Below are 21,063 nucleotides of genomic sequence, written 5' to 3' on the forward strand. Positions count from 1 at the left end.
TCTTTGGTGTACAATAGAGGCTATTTGTGTGGATGCGAGTTTGTGACTGCAGTTGGAAAGAGAGAAATGTCTTGCTACTACCGAGTGGTGAGACACACTTTGCGAGGGTGAGGGCGACCAGAAATGTCTTCGGTTTACATCAGAGGCCATTTGCATGTCTGCGAGTGTAGGGCTGAAGTTGGAAAGAGAGAAATGTCTTGCTACCATCAAAGGGCTGAAGTGTGGTCATGCTGACATGGACCATGTCTTTGCAGAGTGGCAATTGGTGGAGATGGTAGCTGCATGTGACGATGTGTTCAGAACTTGTTCTCGACGAAGGAGATGGAAGATGTGTTGCTGATCTTGTGAAGGAGGGCTTCCGATCTGGTTGGAGATCTTGTGGGTGGCTGCTGATCTGGTTGGAGATCTTGTGAAGGAGGGTTTTGTGGAAGAAGGATGCAGTTAGAGAAGAGAAGAAGAGATCGCGTGTTCTGATGCAGGTTGGGAGTGGAGGAAATATTTTCAGAAATGTTGAAAATGGTTTTTTACTTTCAAAATTATCAGAAATAATTTAGCATGTTGGAAAGATGGATATGTAGTAAAACTTAAACGAGCTTTCACCTAAGAACTTGAGATTTCATATGAGTTGGTCATTAGTAGGTATATAGGCTACTGGTCATATCTTACTGTTCAAAACCCTAGCCACTTCCCTTACAGCCAGCCACCTTTGGCTTCCTTTGTTGCAACCTCCAGCACCTTCATTCTGCTGGCTGTGAGGGGGTGTGTCTGAAATCCCACATTAACTATTGTGGATAAAGTAGTCTTTACAAGGCTTAGGCAATCCTCACAACTCAAATTTACTTCTGGGGTTGAGATAGGTCTATATTCTACGACTTAGCTAAAACCTAATGTTATTTTGTTGCCACCTTCTGTTAGTTTTCTCTTTACCTCAAATTTATTGTTAATTGTTATACTAGCAGAGAGTGTGGATGGATCAAGTCTTTTTGTAATTGGTTTTAATTTAGCATTTGGTTGGCTTTAAAGTTGTCTTGTTCCAAAGTTGGAGAACATAACCAAGATATCCAGAAATTATTCAGTCATGCCGAGGAACATAAAAGCACAATTTACTCTTTAAGTACCTTTATTAAGGTTTAGAATACTGTTCCGAACTCATACCTGAATTAGATAACCGGCCTTAAAGTAGGATATTCTATTATATAGTCATGCAATAGGAACCTATGGAAATGCCAATTTGTTTGTGTTGAATGGTGTCAAAGAGCATCGTGGACATTCTATTATATAGCCGATTCTACAATTAAGAGCATTGATTACAAAAGGAATATGCGCTATGGAATATGCTATGCTAAGAATAATCTAGGATATTCTAGAGTATATTTACAATAATTATTTAATATCAACAGTTTGTTTGTGTTCCACTACATTTCATATCCTAGCAAGCATATTTTTTTCAAGACCTCATTATGCATACCCTGAGGTACTTTTTTGTTCATGAATCAATGTCGTGATCTAAAACATTTTCTGTGGTGATGTTTTTTATTTGGTAACAGCTTTAATTTGATGTATTCTGATGAAAAATTTCCTCAGCATTAATTATTGATTTGTTGCTCTACAGACAAGGCATCTTTTTATACCAGATGCAGAACCTGGAAATTTCCTTCAGTACTGTTGTCCATGGCTTCTTCCTGCTCTGCTTCTTCATCAAAATAGTTCTGATCTTAATTGGGTTGCCAAGGTGTGAGCAGGATCCATAACTGATATGATATTTTATGTTAATATATAATATGGAAGCTTCTAAATTTCATTCTGTACGAAATAGAAATTATATCAATTAGATGCCCTTATGCTTTTAGGATTGCCATTGGTTGAATGATCAAAACTTTGGCATCTCTTTTACTGCATACATGGATCATAGATTCTTAAGTGCAGTGTCTGTATGTTGTTTTCTCTAACAAAGTTCCCTTTTGCAGGTCACTTGCCAACCTATGACAGTTCTTATAAAACCCCACTTCGCTTCGATATTTTCAATTTCTATGGCTTTGCATTGTAGTAAGAAACCAGGATCGGAGGGGGGAACTCGTGTGCTTCAGAGTTCTATTCTTGAACTTGGTCAGATTACTGTGAAAGAACGAGACGAATTCATAAAGAGACATTTGGTCTGCTGCTCTGCTCTTTAGGGTTTTTTTGTTTTACAGAAAATAATATTTACCGATAACAGTCGTATGTTTATTGTAACTTTTTATAGGAAAATTATCTTATTGATAGAAACTTGAAAATATAGTTTAGATAATGTTTAGATTTTAGATCAAATTATTTTCAGGAGAATGTTCCTACTTCAAAATATTGAGAAATAATTTCCACTCTTGGATTTTTGTTTTGGGCCTAAATCCATCCCAAAAGCTAACTCATGGTGTCGAAGGCCTGTCCCACAATTAAAAGCCCTCCCCTATGCCGCAGGGAATGAATATGTGCGAGTATCTTGATAATAGGTTCTTAGAGTTTGAGCTTGGGCTTAACTCAATCTTAAAAACTAGCTCAGGGAGACAGGATAGCCCCACTTATAAGTTATAACCACTATTTTGTCCATATCACTAGACACCGTAGGATCTCTAATAATTATATCTATTAATAACTTTTTGTTAATTTCTGCTGAAAGCATATTTGTAATGACAGTTTCTCAAACCTCAGTGCATTTTTACTTGGTTGTTTTCATATGCATTGGCTTTGAGTGTGGGTGCTGATATCTATTAAACATTTTTATTCCCAATATCTTTTGAGGTGGATCCATTTTAATCATATTTGTTTGAAATTAATGTAAAGTTTTTCAGCTTATAATTAAATAGCATCCGTTGTAATAATAGTATTCTTTATCATTAATTACTGGATTTGTTTGAGGAGATATTTTTGTTGCAAGTTTTAACATATATTGTTCTTCATGTGTACATTTAGGTCTCGATAGTCAGCTGTATTTTATCTTTGTGCTCTTGTTCTTCCGACCCTGTGGTCCCTTTCTTTTCCATGGATGCAGTGTCAAGTGTAATTCAAACAGTTGTTGATGGATTTCTGGACTCGTGAGTTATCTTCTCTAACTTACTGTTTATATTTAATCCTATCACTATCTGTATCTTGATATGTAATATTTATTGAGATGTAGGGATGGTAGTCACACAACTGCTGCTGTTGTTGATAAGATCAACATTTTTCGCCCTGATAGAGTTTTCATGGTACTTTTTATTTCATACGACTTGATAATACCATTTTGATATCCTTTTCCCAGACTTGACAACACCATTTTGATATCCTTTCCCCATTTTCTTATATTCTTGCCTTGGTGATTATAATGAATTCAATTGTTTTCTAACTGGCAGTTTTTGGTAGAAATTCATTATAAAATTACAGCAGCGTCTCATTACAGACATAAGTGCCACCGATTGTCTGGAATTGAAGTGCTTATTGGTGTTCTTGGTCAGAGAGTTGCTGTTTTAAGCACATCCAAGTAAGTTTTATGGACAGATCATGTATGTCATATATGAAAGATATTGTAACTAGAAATATGTTCATTCTTGAGTGATGGTATTCAATTCAATTGTCTTGCGTTTGTTGAACAGTCTATGACGTGCCAAATTATGTTTGTTCCAGACTTTCTCTTATACAATTGCCTTTAATCAGTGTAATGAATAGCATGCTGTTTCAGAGTAGCACAGGGTGACTGTATAGCCCCTCAGTTGCGTCACGTTTCAGTGTAGCAAATGTTGCAGCTGCTTTCGGGTAGTAAAACATAAGTGGGACCTATTTCCAAAGTGAGGGAGGCGCCGACATTGATTTCAACCAATTAGAGTGAGTGTTGAAAAGAGTGTTCCTAGCACTCATTGGGGAATAATAGCATTAAATATGATAAAAAGATAGTTAACCGATGCTTATATTTTAGACCAAAAGGTGTGACAATGTTTTTTGCTTATATTTGAGATTAACCAGAGGGAGTATAGCTTTTTTGTGGAGGTTTTTGAGGGATTTCAGCTTTAAAACACACTAGAAAAACTTTGCATATTTTTGTGCTTGTTTCCGTGCTTCTTTCGCACATTTCCCTCAGCCTGTCATATTGTCCAACGACTCTCTCTCGCAATTGTCTCGCCTCTCTACATCTCTAATGAATCTCTCTTAAAATTCTTTTACATATGCCATCCTGAACATTGGGTAATAAGATTCCTTACTTTGCTATTTTTGAAGGACCCCTAGTATGTTTTTTTCCCTCAAGTGTTTGGTTTCACTTGTCGCTCATAATCTTTCTCCTAGTTGTTTTTTCTATCCCTTTGTCGGTATTCCTAAGACTATCTAGACAACCTTATCTATACTTGACGACAACAAACAATGGCTGCTTTGGAGTCCAATCCTTCATGGACCCTTGTTCTACTTTCTCATGGAAACTCTACTGTTAGCTATTAGCGGGTCATTGTTATAAAAGTTGGCATTGGTGGCAGGTGCTCATTTGAAAGCTCAACTAATAGTTACTAGTTACACTCAAATTCTTGATCTAGATTGAAATATTACCTTCTCTTCAATTGCTTAACAGGCATATGTTTGCGTGTTCTTGTTTATGGCTGCCATAAGATAACAGCCTTTTTACGAGAGGAAATCTATATGGAGCAACCACTTGGTTTTGTTGCTTAGGGGGGAGTCAGATCTTGTTTGCAGGTTATAAAATCCTTGTATGGTAAAAAAAATTACCCTCTATAATCAATTGCTCATTTAGTCAGGTTTCAATCCAGGCAGAATTCTTACTTTTCTTTCCCGTTCTCAAATATTTTCTCACTTTCTCTTGTTCCCTCTCATGCCCTTTCAGTATCAAGTCTTGCGATCTCACCAATTGGTACTGACTGCACAGCAAAGCTTCCAGGTTTTGAAGAGTGGACATTTGTGGAAACATGAAATTTTTTGAGTGTCAATGCATTGCAATGTCATCTTAGTGTGGATGCACTAGGGATTACCTCCCCCAAATATACTTTGAACAAGATCAATTTAATAGGAAAGAATTTGATTTGTCAAAGGTAGATTGTATTGTTGATATCAGAGCTGAATTACAGAGAAAAATAAAACAATTGACAAAAACAGACCATCCGTATTTGTACCCTGCTATAGTACTATCATATTTATAATTTTTAATTTCTATAATTAACTTTCTCCATCTCCTTCTACACGTTTCCCTCCTCATTACAGTTAAGCTTTTTAGTAGGATTTTGCTTATGAGTATAAACTTGTTGGGTTCAACCCCCTTATTGGACCCTTCCTATAGACTTTCGTGGGATCCACTATCTTACCAGATTTATTGTAGTAGAATAAGATCTAAATGATTAACTAGTTAACAAGTTTGATGGGGATAAGATCCTATTTGTGCAATTAATATCTGAACTAGGTTTTAGCTTTTTACCGTTAATTTTCTCCTTCAGATTTTCCTTGTTGCTGATTGGTTGTTTTCACCGTAACCCTAAATGTATGCCCTTATTTATGTATATATGTTATTTGCCAACCTTTCCAGGGTCATTGATAAATTTGAATGTTGAAGTTGATAAGTTTGAAGTTTTGATCTATTTATTTCTCATTTACTGTTCTTAAATTTTGAGTGAATGCAGTTATCTTTTCAACTTGATTGGACCATTGATTGGATGTCCTGCTTTACAAGTCCAATGTTGTCGTATACTTTCTGCGTTGTTGAAATCTTGTAAGGAGCATTTATCATCTGATATCACTAGCATGCTTGGGGAACAGCTCCAGGTTTATATTATTTCAATTTTACAATGTTTTCACTTCATTTGATTTTTTTATTCCATTATTTACAACTTCGTCTTTTGTTCAGTTTCTTGTTTCAAAGTTAGTGGCATGTTGCATTCCTTCTGAAAGGATAGAATCACTTGATAGTTTTATATCAAAAGGTTTACCTCTGCTCCGTACGTTTACTTTGGAGTCTGATCCATCTACTTCAAAGTGAGTTTCTTCTATTCAACTTTCTCTTTTGTTTCAAGTTTCAAGGATCTGATCTTATTATAATTTATGTATGCATAAAAAATATTTTTGCAGGAGTTAGAGCCATTTCCCGAATTAAAAATGTTTGATGAGATACGGAAGTTTCATGAAGAATTATGCCACACTTACTCTATTCGTGACCACATATTGAAGGTAAAGAATTATAATCTACTTGCATATTGATGAACTTGTAAGGGTCCTGTTGAAAGGGAAAAATATAAAGAGTACAAGAGGACATTCTATTATTAAGAGCATTGATTACAAAAGGAGTATGTGCTATTGAACATGCTATGCTAAGAATAATCTAGGATATTCTAGAGTATATTTACAATATTTATTAAATATCAACACTCCCCCTCAAGCTGGAGCATTTAAGTCAAATGCACCAAGCTTGTCACATATGTAGTTGATTCAAGGACCTCGCAGTAATTTTGTAAAGACATCTGCCAATTGATGATTAGATTTGACAATGCTTGTGACAATGTCGCCTGATTCGATCTTCTCTCTGACGAAATGACAGTCTATCTCAATTTGTTTGGTCCTCATGAAAAACTGGGTTTGAGGCAATGTGCAGTGCAGCCTGATTATCACAGATAAGTGTCATTCGTCTAGCCTGTCCATCAGGGCCTTCTTTAATAGCAAAAACCCACCGACAACAGTGGACTCCAATGCAGTCATTTCATCAGAAGGACTAGGTAGACCGTTTACCTTTATGAAGAGCAATAGGTAAATCAACAGTAGGACTAGGTGAAACTGCAGCATGAGAAGGAATTGGAACAGAATCTGAATCACCTGAAATTCGAACACGATTACGCTCATAAGTGTTGGTCTCTTTAACTGAATCATTAGAATCAGTAGGAATGGTATGTAGAACTCGAACATATTTATATATGAAGCATGGGTACTCCATTTGAGGGATAGTACCGGTACCGGGTACGTATTGGGACCAGTATGTGGTTGTGGAGGTCTGTGAGTAATGACAGATGTTTCGAATTCAAATGATGGAATAGATAGAACCTGCGGAGTAGACTCTGTTGGAGCTGGTCTTGCAAAGAAAGGCACATCTTCAAATAAAGTAACCTCTGCAGAAACATTAAAAGAATTAAATCATAAACAGCATTCATCCTATTTTTTCTACAAGCTTAAACAAATATTTTTAAAACATTAAAAGGATTTTTCAGAAAGTCTTGAGCATGTGGTTTGGTAATTCTCTTTTAACTTGTTATCTGTTTCATTGTTCATTTTCAGTTTGTAAAGAGGTCTTGCTACCTTCCACCACGGTTACTTTTGTCAAGGTGATTTCCTTTCTCAACAGTCTTTCATATTTTTTATCTTTCATTGTAGGCTTTGTCTAACATGAAAGAGTGGTTCAATTGGTGCATGATGCACAAGTCATGAATAATATTATAACGAATACGAATTTTACAAAATCCACCGTTGGATTGAAAATTTATATCATATATAGGTCATCCATAATTTTTTTTAAAGAAATTGAAAATCGTACGATATACTACTGAGACTCATCAAGATTAATGGTTTATCGGTTTTTATTGAATACCGTTAATTTGATGGGTCTCAATAACATATCAAATGATTTTCAATTTCTTAAAAAAAAAATTGATGATCTATGCGATTTATAAACTTTCAATCCAACGGTGAATTTTGTAAAATTCGTATTTGTTATAATGTTATTCATGACTTGTGCTCCATGTATCACTTGAACCACTTTTTCATGTTAGACATGACCTACAAACCTATGATGCTAGCTCAATATTGCTTCCTGTTATTTAAATATATAACTAAATTTAAAGTCTTAATTTCATGAAAATAATACCGTATGCATGAGTTTTTTTAGAGTGAGCGAGAATTGGAGGACACATATTTACATAATTAATATTAGATGAACTACATTATAACTTGCAATTTGGTTACGTAGTGTTGAAGTTTCCGTGATTTGTGATTTTGATTTTTGAATACGACTTTTCTTCAGTCTCCAGGCATTGCACAAGAAGTTACTGATTGAAGAAACCTTTCAAAGAAGAGGGAGAGCAGGTCACTTGGAGGACAAGTATTGGCATGGTGATCATGAAATTGTGCATGCAGTTTGGACACTTGTTCACATGTGTGGGTCGGATGATGCAGGTGGTGCCAGAGAATTGGTTTCAGATTTCATTTCCAGGGTATGGTAGAGCTAGGCATCAACAAGAGCTTCATGTTCTCCTCGTCTTTTCACTTGTCACACTTCAATTTCACATGTTTACTCTCTGTGCGCTTTGTTCTCTTCGTTTTTTATTTATATATAAGTCTCACAACAAAATGGCATATGGGACGTTGTGGGGAAACTCTGGGGATCCCATAGCTCAATGGGTACAGCCCGTCCTCTAGAAATTTTTATACCTGGGATTGAACATGGATCCTTTCCCTAGGAGGCACCAGCCGTTACCATTTGTAACATTCTATTTGGGTTCCTCAATAATTAATTTATGATGATCGCGGGTTGTCTAACACATTCTTCACTACTGGTAGAAATTTTCGTAGGATCTACTAAAATTTCACTCCCTTTTTCGTGGCTATGATTTGACAGACAATTATTTATATTGTAGTTTGCTGACTTGCATCACTCTTTTTTGGTCGAAAATTATCTTCTACCTTTTGTAGTTCTAATTTTCAGATATTTATTAGATGAGGAGAAATAATTAAATAATAAATACAGTGTATATTAAATTATCATTGTGTAAATAACTTTTAGCAATTAAATTATCTTGTTAAACCGTGCGCTTATCAAATAGATTATATCCCTTCTTGTAAAGAACCTTTATTGAGGCTACACTGCTGCAGGTTGGTGCTGGGGATCCACACTCTGTTGTTTTCCAACTTCCAGGCAAGAGTACTCGTATCCATCCGTGCAAATCAATTGATTACTGCAGTACAGGGGAAACCAGTTACAACATAGGCGTGTGCATATCTGAAGAACTTTTAGTTGTCCTTATGAAATTACTTATGAAGTATCTGATGGATGATTCAGTTAAAGTTGTTGATACGGCATCACAAACTCTTCGTGTAAGTGTATTTCACTTTTATTTGGCCTTTGCAGAAACTCATTGATATTTATATTCTATTTTTGTACTTAAAACGTAAAATTAAATGAGATACAGTCGTTGATATGGTGGCATGCTTGTTTTTGGTCTGAGACCGTTGGTATTTGTAAGCTGCATCAGACCCGGACAAATTATAATTGTGATAGGTGGGAGCCACATAAGCAAACATTGACTATTCCAGTGTCTAATTTTCCATCCTAAGAATTTTCTTAAGGGGAATCAAATGTTTTGTCACTAGGACGAACATACGTTGGTTGTATCTGTGATTATTGGCAAACTGTTTACATTTTGTACCTTATTTGTATAAAATACTTCAGTGTTGTAATTGATTGGTCTAAAACAGAAAGTTTACATGCTATACATACTACTTCTAAAAATAGATTACATTTTTAATATTGCTTGTGCTTTGTACTTGTGATGAATTAATTGCAAATGATTCCTTGCTTCTGTTATGATTAATTACATCATTGGTTTGGATTAACAGGGAATTCTTTCGACTGAAAGAGGCCAAAAAGCTTTACATTCATTTGATTCTTACCAAAGGTCTCTTGTCATGGTAATATTTTAATTCACAAAAAAAATTGTTGATTTTATAATTTTTTGAATGTATATGCCACATAAATGCTGATTATCGAGCATTGCATTATTTGTTTCCTAGAATAAGAGGGATTCCATAATTATATTATCTTATCTCGTTAGTTGATTTCTGTTTTTAATTTTCTTGATTATGAGGAATTATTGTATTTACTTTTAAGTTTCCTAGACTGAGGATGGCTCTGTGCCTCCTCCCTCTATTTAATCCTTGTAATCCTTTTGTTCTAAACACATTAGAATACATAACTTCTATTATCTGAATATCTACATTGAAAGTTTATATTATTGTGGTGGTGAGTAAATTAGACATTGGAATGGTTAGGAGATTAGAATGTATTGAATAGGCATGCCAAGTTCCCATGAAGTGGGATAATCTCACTGAACATGACAGGAGGATTTCTTTCTCATTTAGACCACTTTCCTAAACTTACACTTTGAGGAGGAGGTGAACTCGTTTTGGGTGGGATTATGGGCCTCGGGGTGGTGGTGACTGTTATTCCAGACTCTAACAGAATGGAGGAGTCATCATTCGATATAAAACAATGGACAATACAAAGGGTGATGTGATGGGAATGGGGAGTGGTGTGGAGGATTCATCATTTGAAATTATTGGGTGTGATTGATTTCATGATCCAAAGAAAGCACTGCTTCTCTTTTTGTCTTTAACTTTTCTGTATCCATTTTTTCTGCACTTATTCCTTGCTATCAGCCTTGATTTTCCCAACTCTCGGACCGTTTCTATATTGCTACCAGTACATATGGTTTAATAATTTTGTATTATTGCAGATACATTCCAAAGGCGTTAATATCGAACTTGTGGAAAATTTCCTATCGGATCTGCGTGAGAGGTCAAAAGGTAAAATCGTCAGTTTTTGTTAATTTATTACATGAATCTTTTGTAAGTGCTTGTAGAGCTGGTTTGATGTGAATTAACATTATGCCTGTAATCTTATCATCGGTGTTGTTTTTCATTTCCTACCTTAATGTAATATTTAACACAACACTACTTCAAATGGATGGAAAGGACATATTATGCATTTTGACGCTGTAGCTTTAGGCACATAGGAGGTTGAACTGAAATGGAAAGCAGTTAGTTTTACTTAAGTTGTGGCTACCAATTCGGCAGTTCCATGAACTGTATACTGTCGTTTACAGTAAAGGAAAATGCTAATGAGTCTTAATAAAACCCCTTCAAGTAATTTTAAGTAAAGGAAAATGCTAATGAGTGCCCTTATGACCTTGGTTAAGGAAATAAACATAGAATTTTTTTGTAGGAAATGGTGTATTCAACTTTTTAGCAGTTTGAAAATTGTTGTTTCCAATACAAAACTTCTACTTTTATCTTCCTTAACTAGTGCACTTAGGACACTTGTTAGCATGACCCGAAAAATGTTATACAAACCTTGTAGCAGTAATTCTTATATACACTAATACAATTCATGAAATATAGACTCTTTAGAATCAATCCTAAGAAAAAAATTACAATGCTATTAATTACTTTAATTCAAAGTTAAGCTGGGATTGATGGAAATGGTTAGAATGGAGTGGGATGATACTAGGTTTCATTGCTTGGATTGTTAAAATAGGATGGATAAAATGCATTCAGAAATAAAAACATGCATATAATTCATATGAAAATTTTCTGAACTGCTACATGGCCTCAGTTCATGTATTTCAGTAATAATTATATTTAATTGAAGTAATAGTTTGCCAAATTATAAATCTCAAGTGAAGTCTTATTAACACCCAAGTCTAACCTTGCACCCAATGTGTTGGGCTCACCAGTACCGTGTCAGGACAAATGCGCCCTCAAATAAATAAGTAGATTGAAATCACAAGCTAAGTCTCCATTTGTTTTGTAAACCTTACCACTACAATTTTGATGAGTTTGCAACTCATTTTGCAAAAATGTATCTTATAGTGATAAACATTTTCTTGTGATTTGGATTAAAATATTTATATCCCAATGAAAACACCTTTTATAGCATGGGGTTCAAGTTTGCCAATATTCTTATATTCATGAACAAAAGTTGTGCAACTAAAGATTTTTAAAGTCAAATAATTTGAAATGCTAGCAACAGGAAAATATTCTTTGAAAATTTGAATTGGAGTTTGAAAATTTAGAACTTTGGAGGGCATTCTGTTATAATTAAATATGCAGCAGTTAAACCTGCTTCACCCCAGAAATAATTTGGTACGTTACTTGAGAAAAGTAAAGCTCTAGCCACCTCCAACCAGTGTCTAATTTGGTAGTAGAAGTCCATCTACCAGATTTGTGTATTTGTGTGCAGTTCAATAAAGTTTCTGTTTAAAACCCTATTGAATTCTCAATATATATATACACTCTTGTCCATTATAATACAGTTAAATGCTACAAATTTAAGTAACATTGTTTGTAATTTTGAAACCTGCTTATAGATTGGCATTTACCTGTGCTTGTTTGCCTCTTGCTGAGACATTGCTTAAAAAATTTCAGCGGTAGTATTACTGGTAGGAATTGGCATTAGTATTATTGTTTGATTTGCTTCTGGATGGCAGATTGAAGAAGCAAAGCTATTTCGTGCTCAAGGTCTAAATGAGATGGCTATCAACCTTGGAATCTACATATCAAGAGAAAATAAAACTAATGAAGAGACTTCAGATATATATCGGTTGATTGGGAAGTGGTTGGCAGAGACCAGATCTAGCAAGTTATTGTACAAACTTAATTCTGTTTAATTTTCAAATCATATATAATCCGTTTTTTATGCTTGACTATTTAAGTTCTTCTCCTGTTTTTATCTAAACTTGCAGCTCAAGAACAATTTTGGAGCAGTATTTGAAACCTGCAGTCTCTATTGCTGAGGATGTGAAAACTGCGGATAAGAAGGCCATGGAAAGGAGATGTCAGACTCATTTTCATCTAGCACACTATACTGATGCCCTTTTTAGGAGCCATGAAGAAAGGCTTAACTCTAATGAGTGGCAATCAGCAATGCGTTTAAGAAAGCATAAGGTACCAAATTCACTGAATGAAATAAAAAGACTGGGGTCCATTAAAAGATATTGGAATTATAAGTGACATTAATTGCGGTTGCTTGATATAATCATGGATTTTACAGACAGTATAGTTGGAAGCACTCATTAAAAGGTTTAGGAGTTCAACAAAGGTAGTTACTAACTTTTTTTCTTTTCTTGCTTATATTATCTGATGCTCTAACACGTGTAGTACATAACATAGGGGGAGAAAACTGACTACACCATGAAAATCCAAGAACTACAAAAGCAGCTAGCAATGGATAAGGAAGAAGACCAGAAATTACAGGTATATTTTGTTTCAGCTGTTATGAAGGATTTTTTATAATTCTGTCTGCAACAAAATCACAAGATCTGATGAATTTATTTTTTAAATCCCACAACTTATAATATGTCCCATTTTCCCTGTCTTTCAACATCTCAGGATGACCGGGACAGTTTTCTTAATCTTGCATTGGAGGGATACAAACATTGTTTAGTCATAGGTGACAAGTATGATGTGCGAGTGGTGTGGAGTTGCTCTTAGTTTCTTTCACAACTGATAAATTCATGCATGTACACTATATTTAAACATTGTATGTGTTGCAAGGTAATATAGTTTTCTTTATCAAGTTTATTTGCTTTCAGGTGTTCCGAATTGTTTCCTTGTGGTTCAGTCTTTCTTCTCGAAAACATGTTGTAAATACCATGCTTAGCACAATTGATGAGGTTTGTAGAATAAGGCATTGGCAATCCCCTTTTTTTCAAAGCCTTTATCGGTGGCCTTCGTATGCTAATTAAATTTGAATCTGTTTGTAGGTTCAATCCTTCAAATTTATACCATTAGTATACCAAATTGCTTCAAGGATGGGTAGCTCAAAGGATGGTCAGGGACCTCTTAATTTCCAGGTTCTGGTTTTCCCTGTTCTGCACACATCAAATGTTTTGCATATTTTGTTTCCTTTATGTTATGTAACATGAACATGTATCATGCAGTTTGCTTTGGTTTCTCTTGTGAAGAAAATGGCTATTGATCATCCATATCATACGGTACTTCAAGTACGTACCAGTTATCTAACATCAAGCAACTATTTTGAATGGCTATTGACTATACATCTATGATCAAGGGAAATGTAAACCAATCCTTATTTTATTGGACTATATATTTATTTTCCAATTTGAAATCATATATTTACTTATTTTCTTTCTCTTTTCAATTTCTGAATACATTTTATACATTTGTGTCTAATATTATTCATCAAATGATTAAAAAAAGTCATTATATATTTACTCAGCTTCTGGCCCAGGCAAATGGTGACCGTATCAAGGATAAACAGCTTAGTAGAAGTTCGTTCGTGGTTGATATGGACAAGAAGCATGCAGCAGAAAACCTGCTAAATGAATTGTCATCTTATCATGGAGCAATCATACAGCAAGTAACAACACTTTTTCTATATATTTTCTTCTCTTAGTTTTAATAATCTTGGAGGTCTGGGTTCAAATCCGGGCAAACGAGAAAAATACTAGCTTAACAATTAATTACTAAAATTGACCGTTTCAAAAAAATAATAAATCAATTATCACTAAACTCTGATTATATGTAGATTAGGCAAATGGTGGATATTTATATCAGACTTGCTGAGATGGAAACAAAGAAGGAGGTGACACATTTTTTATATTTCATAACCATTCTTTTATGTGACAATGAATTTTTCTGTAGAAAAACTTCTATTAGTGGCTTGCAGAGAAACTGAAATTATTTCTTTTAGAAATCATTCTTTTTTTTGAAGAAGCTTTTAGAAATCATTCTAATTGAGTTCTTTATGTAGGATACCAATAAAAGAGTGACACCACGAAGGGATTTACGTAATCTCCCAGTGCTAGAACTTGTAAGTCAATTGCTAAATTTATTTATGAAGACAAAACTTTCAGGATGAGGCAATGATTTAATGATTCCGTAATCTCCCACTACTAAGGATTATATAGTAATATATATAATTCAAACAGCAGCCATCACGAACCCTGCTTTCTCACTATCCCAGTTTTGAAGTAGGCCACTCCACTAGCTGGTCGAGGTACTGTAGACTCACGAGGACATCAATAATAAGTGTTTCAAGGAAGAAGTCCAAGTTCCTAAAATAAGTGTTTCAAGGAAGAGTACCATGCTCTTAAAGTTTGATTGTTGGTGCTTCGAAATAGAATTGTCGAGGGTTAAAAATAGAATTGACAAGACTCCATTAGGGAAAAGTGGAGGCGGGACTAGGCATGGCAATAAAACCCATACCCGCGGGTATCCACCCAAACCATACCCGTTTTGACGGGGAATACCCGAGTTGACTGGGTTTGGGTTCGGGTTTGGGTTTTCCCCGATTTCAAAATATGGGTTTGGTGCGGGTAATGGGTACATTGATACCCACCCCGAACCCGTCCCCGAACCCGCCCCGCTTATACTAAAAATTAGATTTCACCTCTTTTAAATTAGAAACGCTTAAACAATCTCTTAAATTAGGTTCATATATTTATTTTTTATTTTAATTTGAGTATTAAACAAACCATTTTCTATATTTTTTTTTCTTTATTTAAAAAATTATTGTTGAGAAAAAATAATTTTGGACATTTAACTTTTTTTTTAATAAAAAAATACTAAAATATAATATAAATTCATGTGGAAAGAGGCGTAATGGGGATACCCGAAACCCGATGGGGATACCCGATCCCCATTGGGTATGGGTTTGGGGTTATAATTTTTATCCCCGCTCGAATTTGGGATGGGTTTGGGGAAACCCGAACTTTATGGGTTTGAGTTTGGGGAGGGCAAAACCCGTCCCCGCCCCGCCCCATTGCCATGCCTAGGCGGGACTATTTCCTCCTTTGAAGTGAAAAGGGTAACTAAACAGTGAAGAGTGTGAGTCAATTTACTTATTAATATTAGATTCAAAGGCCTACTTGGGGTGAGAAAGACGAAGTCTGAATTTAATGACGGAAGGGGGGAGACTTGGCTAGCACTAATAGCTTTAACTTTTGAACCATCGCAAGGGATATAAATTAAGTAATTTTTGAAAGAGATAAGTTTGAGTAAAGAGAAAGATTACCAGCAATATGATCTGAAGCACCCTAGTCTCGAATCCAAGATCTTGAAGGATCAAATTGAGAAAAACAATCTTCTCCACAATCAGCATCTAAACTTGTGACATTTTTTTATGATTTCCAGCGGATGTTCGCCAGAAAATAGCCATAATTGTTATTCCAGTTGCCAGAAAAGTTGCCAAAGAACTGGTTAACAGTGACGGTATGGACAAAGACTAGATATGTAAATTATGACCGGTGGTTAGAAGCTGTACGGAGAGAGGGGGAAAACGCACAGTGTAAAGGCAGTCATAGGAATTGCACATTGAACCTAATAATCATATCACTACTGATACCCATGAAGAAATTGTGATTTCTGTGTCTGAAAAAGAGCACATTTCACTTGTAATTATAATAATGTAATTACAATAAATACAATGAATGCTAAATTGATGTGATTGGTTAATCCACTCTTAATCACTGATTTTGTACAGCTAATGATATAAACATGTGATAAATTCTAAAAGAAGCATTTGTATATTGTCAACATTAGGTCTGCTAAACCTTTGTTTGCTAAATCTTCTTATTTAAAGCTATTTATGTGCTAAGGCATTTCCTTTGGCCTTTCAGGTACCTGTAGTGACAGCTACCATTTCAATTGATCATAGTTGTCAATACCAAGAAGGCACTTTTCCTTACTTCAAAGGATTAGCAGATTCTGTTATGTATGTCTCGATCATTTACAGAAATTAGAGACAATTTTCTTCTAGCATTCAATATTTATTCTTAAATCTGCTTTGTGTTGGTTTAACATACAGGATAATGAATGGTATAAATGCTCCTAAAGTGGTTGAGTGCTTGGGTTCTGATGGCTGCAGATATCGGCAACTTGCAAAATCTGGAAATGATGACCTACGACAGGATGCTGTATGAATTCTAACAGCTCATGGTTTCTATTCATTTTTGGCATCTGCTGCTGAAGTTATGTTAAATTTCCATCTTTTAGTAAAAATAACGTCCCAAGCAAGCATTTATTGCAAATATGTTTTTCAAACCTACTTTTCTATCATTTTTAATTTTCAATCAAATACTATTATGCTTAGAGAGTAATTTAAATAATAAAATAGATAAATATAATATAACATTTTATATTACTTATTAAGATTTCTTTGCCTTTTATTTGTCAGAATTATTTAGCTAGTGGTTTCGTTTATCATTTTCACCATATGCTTAATTCTTTTTCTTTTCTATTTTGGTTTAATTTTATTTTTCTTAGTGAGGTTTATGCCACTATCCTCTCTTTAATTTGTTTGCATCTTTAATTTTATGTGTCTTTTTAAGCAATGGAATATCAAAATTAGTAGTTAAAATGTTGGTGTAATAAAAAAGTATAAATTGTAAAGTAGTGACTAAATTGCTACGCCACTTTTCATTCATCAATCAAACAAAATTTAAGGTAGATAGTGAGATACTTTTAATATTTGTCTTAGAAACTAAATGGAATCTTACGATTTTTCTTAGTGACTTAAATGAGTTTATTCTAAAAGTAATAAAGAAATTAAAATACAACTTAGCTCAATTGCAAACTTGAAAACCTTCGTACCAGCCCAATCCACTAATTTGAATCCTAACCAAGATGATTAAGCATATGAAAACACCTCTATCCAAGTAGAGATTAAATTCTTCCAAATTTGCTTCATACGACCAACTTGTATTACATTTCCAAATCTTCTCTATTAAAACCAAGTACCACTAAAAAAAAGTTAAGAAATTGCAGTTATATATATTTTTCATTGTCGCAATGTTATTCTTGAATATACATTTCATTGCTATATTTGAAAGAAAAAAAAGAACCTATCCAAAAAACAATGAGGAAAATACATTTGAAAATAGAATTACATTTTTCCTTGAAACAATAAGATAGTGTAGTTGATTTACTCAAGAGTAGACATGACTTGATGAAATTACTACAAAGAAGGTTAGAAAACACAAAAAAGAAAAAAATAAGATTACAAAATATGAGACCATGGGCAAGTAGTGATGTGTGAGTATCAATATTTATAAAGACCATTGTGGTAAAACATACAGTTTTTTTTTATATATAATTATTGAAAGGAACTCCAACAATCATGAGGGTTAATTGTATAATATAATAATAATAATTTTGCAGTTATAGTTGCATCATATACCTAAGGGTCAATCATAATTGTTTTTATTCCTTGTAATTAATCGTTTGATTGTTTTTTTTTTTGATAAGCTAATCGTTTGATTGTTGATTTAACCTCTTGCAATGTGTAATAATATATTAATATGATTTATCATGGTTTTTTTAGAAAATTAGATTATATATATTTAATAACAATACTAAAAATTATATATACATATAATTTATATGTACATATTTTAGTGACATATGGATATATTTTTTTGGTTTTTACGTATGAATGTTTTATTGATCCATATATACGAATTAAGTTTTTTATTTGGGCAAATATATGGATATTTAGGTTACTCTTAATTATTTAGTCATTTACGTTTTCTATTAATCTATATTTATCATTTTATATATGCCAAAATATAGTCTTTTGAAATTATGGGGGTTTCTTTTTCTATTCATTCATGTATTAATCATTAGACATGAAATTTAATTTGTGGAGGATAAATTTTATTTTAGATATTTTTAATAATTAAGAGAAGTTGGTAAATTTTCAATAAAAATATGGAGTTTTTTTAGAGGTGCCACATCATCACAATGAAGGCCTATGAGCAATTCAACCTTCCTTTTACTAGTAAAAGATAAACGAATAATTAAATTAAATATTTATAAGTGAATTTTTTTTTATCAAATAAGTTGAGTTTTCTTAGAGGTGCCACATCATCACAATGCTTGCTTATGAACAACTCAACATTCCTTTTACTAGTAAAAGATAAGTTGCGGAAATCTATCCTCTTTTGCTAAATACCCAACCGACCTATTAGTAATTCACTAATTAATCTAAAAAAACATCAAATTTTTTATTTTATAATGTCTACTATTTAAATAACAGAAGAAGTAAAAATAAAGAGTTTAATTAATATGCACCGACGGTGTAAAATAGTTTTACACCATCGTCCAATAAACAACCATTATTTTGCCATGTCATATCAAGAAAGTGGGGTGAAGTGGGGTGATGTGGCGGAAAACATGGTTGGTATTGGTTGATAGTGTAAAATTATTTTACACCGTCAGTGCATATCAATTAAATCCAAAAATAAAACGCAGAAAAAAAAAAAACTCATCCATATTTCATATACAAGGGACCAAGACCCCAACTTTGGGTTCATATTTAAAATGGACATTTTTGTAAAATCAGAAAAGAGGAGGTGTGTTTGTCAAAGGTGGGGGTGGATAGTAAACTAGTAATCCTCTAGCATGGAGTCCCATTTTCTTCTGTGTTGTTTACTACTATTAATCAACCATTAGAAACTCTTCAAAAAAAAAACATATTATAACGTTAAAAAAAAAAACATATTATAACGTTAAAAAAAAAAACATATTATAACGTTAAAAAAAAAAATCAACACCATTAAAATTTAAAACAAAGGCTTAGCTAATCTCAGCCATTAACCGGAGCAAAGCTGCGCTCTCTCTTAACACTGAAACAACGGCCGAAATTGGTCTCCGAGAGTATAAAACCCTTCATTTTACCGTTACATATCTCAACGCCGAAACCCTAGCCTCTACATAACTTGATGTGTAACGGCTAATTCCGTAGCCACAATGGCGAAAATCAGTTCCAGAGACGTTCGAGAGATTGTAGAAAATCTCTCATCGGAGAAAGTTAAACCTCGCGAAGTAAGTAACCTTCAATCCCTTTCAAAACTCACTATTTACATTTCTTTACTTCATCGCTGCGAAAACTTTTTCACTATTCGTTTTAGGTTTTAATTTCATGCATACTCTGTGTTCAATTTTGTTTTGAAATTCGTTATTCTGTTCTATCGGATTTCAATTTGTATGATTATCACTGGTTTGATTTGGATAAGGAAGTTGTTCATCTATTTGTTAATCTAATTTTAATTAGATTATTATAGTTATTATAACCCTAAACCCTAAAAAAAAATGATGCCGTGTTTGTTATGATTGAGTTGGATAAGCTTTATTTATTATTGAATTTTCTTTTCTGTGTACATGCTTCGAGGTTCTTGTATTTGATTCTAATTCGTGGTACTATCTTTTACATTACCTGGAAGGGATCAAGTTGTTAAATAGTTGGTTAGAAGGAGAAAGATCATATAACTTCTGCAAATTTATTGGACTGAGTACGTCAAAGCTTAGGCCAGATGAAGTTCCTCACTGTAAGATTATTTTTAAATTTTTTACATGCATTGTTGGATGCAATAATATATATATTTATCAAGACAAGTTGTAAATTTTACCCATGCTTAATTAATCTATCTTAAATTGCTTTTGGGGGCAGCTGAAACGTGGCCTTTTCTGGTTTCTTTGGTTATTAAAGCTTCATCATTGGAAATATCCTCAAGTAAGCGGAGAAATCCAAAAATGATATATGCAAAGACTCTTAGACTTATTGTGCAGCGAGCAGAAGCTGCTAAGTATTCAGGTCAGTTTAGTTTGTAATATGACTATTCTTTTCTTTCCATTTGACCAGAAATAAATACTAAAGCATATGAAGCTAAATTATAAAATAAAACTGCACCCAAAAAATATTAGAAACTTATCAACCAAAAAATGTTAGAAACTTATCTTATGAAGTTAATATTGTTAATTTCCCCCCTCTTAATTACCTGTTTTCCTTTTTATTTTAGGCAAAATTCTGCCTTTGTCATCTGTGGTCAAACCACTTTTTAATCATGTTTGGGATGTCCTGAGCAATGTTCCAAGCTTTCGGTCAGAGTATGGGATTATCCTCCGGCATCTATTGGCAGTCAGGGATTACAGTTTTCAGATGAGGAAGCGCGTTTATTGCAGTATGTTTTTGCAAACATGAAGCGTGTACCGTTGTGACTTCTAACCACAACTGTCTGTTTTAATCTTCCTTTTTTGTTCTTCTAATCAAATTCTTTATGGCTAGGCCTGGTGATGCTGTATATTGAGAAAGTTGAAGCAAGCTTGAATGGTAAAAACATAAGTCATTTTACTTCCAAAGAAGAGGTCTTCCGCAATATCTTAACTCTTCATTCACTTTTGGATTATCCTCCTCGAGACTACCCTGTTAATCTACGAGAAGACATTGTTAAGGGATTTGTCAAGATCTGTTCATTCACTATGTATTTCCTAAGGCGATTCAATGTT

General features: G+C 33.9%; 2 pseudogenes; both read left to right on the forward strand.

The window, feature by feature from the left end:
- The window catches only part of LOC123891675, a 37,345-nt pseudogene extending 20,494 nt beyond the window's left edge, over positions 1 to 16,851 (forward strand).
- A 2,464-nt stretch (positions 16,852 to 19,315) lies between these two features.
- Positions 19,316 to 21,063, forward strand: part of LOC123891676 — a 44,311-nt pseudogene continuing 42,563 nt past the window's right edge.

The sequence above is a fragment of the Trifolium pratense genome, linkage group LG6 (genome assembly GCF_020283565.1).
Source record: "Trifolium pratense cultivar HEN17-A07 linkage group LG6, ARS_RC_1.1, whole genome shotgun sequence".
Classification (NCBI taxonomy): Eukaryota; Viridiplantae; Streptophyta; class Magnoliopsida; order Fabales; family Fabaceae; genus Trifolium; species Trifolium pratense.